Source organism: Pediculus humanus, genomic scaffold, assembly GCF_000006295.1.
Source record: "Pediculus humanus corporis 1103172108296 genomic scaffold, whole genome shotgun sequence".
In the NCBI taxonomy this organism is placed as follows: Eukaryota; Metazoa; Arthropoda; class Insecta; order Psocodea; family Pediculidae; genus Pediculus; species Pediculus humanus.
Window position 1 is genome coordinate 221,184 of NW_002987865.1, and position 3,292 is coordinate 224,475.

Below are 3,292 nucleotides of genomic sequence, written 5' to 3' on the forward strand. Positions count from 1 at the left end.
ATGATAAAAAAAATTTCGTTTGTTATGTTTTTTTGTTTAACAATAACAACGACAAGATAATTGTTGTCGTTTTAATTAAATATTTGTCACCGACGTAATTTTTTTTCCTTTTTTTTTCGTTTCTCTCCTTTTCACATTTGCAAAAGAAAATTTATAATTATGTCGTCTGAATAAAATTTTCCACAGTAATAAATAAAATTGAGAAGAAAAATAAAAAAAAAAAAAAAACTAAAAATTACGCAATTCGAACGATCGCAAAACGAATTTAAAATTATTAGTTCCGGATTTTTTTTTTTTTTTTGTAACATTCGAACCTTAACAAAATGCAGGTACAACATTCATTTAGGCGTTAATGTAATTTATAAAACGTGTATTTCCCATAAAACATCCGCCCTAAAATTTTTAAACATTTATATATATTTATAGATATAGATATTAAAAAAAAAAAAAAAAAATTTGATCCCTGTTATTTTCTACCGTCATCATCATCATCATCATCATCATTTTTATTTCTTTACTCTTTATTTAAAATCAAAAAAAAATTTAAAAAAAAAAAAAACGCAAAATCCAATCGCGTTCCCTCTCCCCCTCTCCGTTCCCCCTTTCCCCTCCTCCTCACTCTCCTTTTCTCCCACTTGACACTATTTTCGTAGGTGGAAGAATAAAGGTCAATAAAAAAAAAACTTTGGCAAAAATCCCCTTTTCATTGTTTTGCCAAAATTTTAAAAAAAACATAAAGGTGTTTGTTTGTGTTTGTGTTTTTTTTTGTTTAAAAAGTTAATTAAGTTCAAAAAACTTTTTGTTTAAAAAAATAAAAAATTTTTATTTGACAAAAAAAGGGATCCGTGGATTATTCCGCGGGGGGGGGGAGAGGGGAGGGGAGGGGAAAGAGGATTCACGTTTACTATAAATTTTTTTTTTTTTTTTTTTTTTTACACCCTTGAAATATTCTCAACATTTATAAATTTATGACTATGAGAAGGAAACCTTTGAAATTTAATCAAACCTCTTAATAACATTCACGTCACGTGGTTTCCTTTTAAACATAAAATTTTTTTCACTTCCTAAACAAAAAAAAACATTAACAAAAGGTTGTGTGGAAAAACATATTCCCTGTTTTAAAACTGGAAAACCTTGATATTTTCCTAATTTGGAAACGCGATAAAATAAGTAGAAAAAACAACAACGAAAATTGGGACAACGGAGGAAATAATAATGATGATGATAATAATAATAATAATAATATAACACTCTTGTTTATTTTTAACTAGGTTAAAACCCAAAATAAATATTGGAAAAAGTTTTTTTTTTTTTTTTGGTTTTGTTTATGTTTTCATAATAAAAACATTTTCGGTATATGTATGTTAAATAATTTTTATGTTGATTCAATGACTAAAATTTTTTAAAATCCTTTTCCTCCCCCTTCCTCCTCCCCCCCTAAACTCATCACTTGTAACATAATAATAATAATGATGATGATTTTCTTTTTTTTTTTTTAATTGTATAAAAGTTTTTGTTGTTGTTGTTGCTGTCGTTTTGATTTTTACCAAATTTTACAATATGAAAAGAAACTTATTGTAAAAATTTATTTTTAACATATTCATTCAGAGGTCAAGGTCATTAGTATTATTATTATTATTTAATTCGTAAAAAGGTGCGATTCGAATGTTTTTTGTTATGTTTTTCATTCATCATCAAACCATTCTAAAAAAAAAAAAACAAAAAGACAAAAGGGAAAAAAAATACATTAACATCTGAATCGAAAGAAAAATTTCTAATAATAATAATAATAATTAATTTATTAAATCATATTTGTCGACGATATTATTAATAATAATAACCATTGTTAAAAATAACCGCTGTGATAACTTAATAACTTTCATAACTCATAACCTTCTCCATATTGTTATATATATTTATTTATTATTAACAATTAATTTTATTATTTAAATTAAATGCGAGTCTTGTTCATATCCGTCAAATTTTTTTTTTTTTTTTTTTTTTGCTTTGAAGATTTTTCCGCGAAGTTTTCTTCGTAATTTAAAAAAAAAAGGGGGGGCGGAGGAAGGAAAAGGGAGGAAAAGGGAGAGAGGGGAGGACGAAAAGAAAATTTTTTTTTTTTTTTTCAAATACGATAATTATTACCATACAAGTCGATTTACGTAAAATTTATTTATTTATTTATTTATTTTGACGTTGTTTTTTTTTTTAAATCACCGCACCTTTTATTACAATCCCTGAACTTCATTTTCGTAGGCAGAATAAAAAATTAATGAAAAACCTCCAACAAAAAAAAAAAAACCTACTACGATAATAATAATAATTCGAAGGTTATTGTAATAAAAAAAAAAAAATTATTGAGTTATTTTATTTATTTATTTTTTTAAAATCCCGTATAAATGACATTGAATAATAAAATTACTAACGAAATAATCATCATTATTATTAATAAAACGATCGAATGGATAACGATTTCAGGTTAGGTTTCAATCGATACGAAGGTACAAATTCAATCGATGGTGGCTTCCGTTAATGCAAACAAAATGCGACATAAAAATACGCCATTTGTTTTTTTAATAAATTATTATTATTATTATTATTAACCGATGATGTAATTAATTATTTTTTGTGAGAGGAGAACGGATGGCGGGTGGCGGGGAGAGGGGGGTAGGAGGAGGACGAGAGGGCAAAGTTTAAAGAGTTAATTAATTAAATTTTAAAATGCGTCCTTTTAAATAAACCGTTAATTGTTGTTTATCTCGTGACACGTTAATTTATCAAGACCGCGCTTTCCCTTTTTTTTCAAAAATTTTTTTTGCAACTTTTAAACGAAATCGTGTTATCATTATTATTATTATTATTATTAAATTAGATAAAAAATTATTTAATATTATCAAAGGGGTATTATCAAACAATGTTTTAGGTCCAGACCTCATTCATTCCAGACATTCAAAAAAAAAACCAACAGTAATACCTTAATTTTTATGTAATTTTATTACTATTTCCCCCTCCCCTTCCCTTCCCTTCCCTTTCTTCCTCCTCCTTCTCCTCCTCCTCTTCCTCCGCCCCTTTAAACGTTTTCTAATGTGTTGAAAATTTTAAACGGAAAAAAAAAACAATAAAAAGTTTTTAGATAAATTCTTGATTTAAGGTATAAAAATTTAAAATTAACATACAATCAAAAAAAAAAAAAAATTATCATTTTAAAATAATAATAATAATAATAATAATAATAATAATAATAATAATAATAATAATAATAATAATAATAATAATAATAATAATTTTTACA